Below are 377 nucleotides of genomic sequence, written 5' to 3' on the forward strand. Positions count from 1 at the left end.
GGAAGAGATTTGCCTTTCTGGGTGTTTGCTGAAAGAAGACTTAACTGCCAGCCTGAGCCTGGCGGTGGGTCTCCGGAAGGACGCGACCCGCCTCTGTGGGGCCCCCATGTGCGTGGCCAGCCCGCGGGCAGGGGAAGGGCGGCTCTCTGGGACTGTGGGGCCTTCTGTTCTTCGGGAGCGAAGTGAATTTGCAGCAGAGGCAGAATAAAGTGTCTGAGGTGGCGAGGTTTTCAGCCTTCCTCGGCTGCCCGCACCCCTACCCTTTGTGAGCGAAGAGGTTTTGCTCCCTGCATCAGCTTCTGACTCCTCCTCAGCTGGGGCGGGAGAGTGGAAGGAAGCTGGAGAGCCTAAGGCCTCGGTAGGGAGGAGCGGAGCCC

This window comes from Ursus maritimus, unplaced genomic scaffold (genome assembly GCF_017311325.1).
Source record: "Ursus maritimus isolate PB19 unplaced genomic scaffold, ASM1731132v1 scaffold_25, whole genome shotgun sequence".
NCBI classification, from domain to species: Eukaryota; Metazoa; Chordata; class Mammalia; order Carnivora; family Ursidae; genus Ursus; species Ursus maritimus.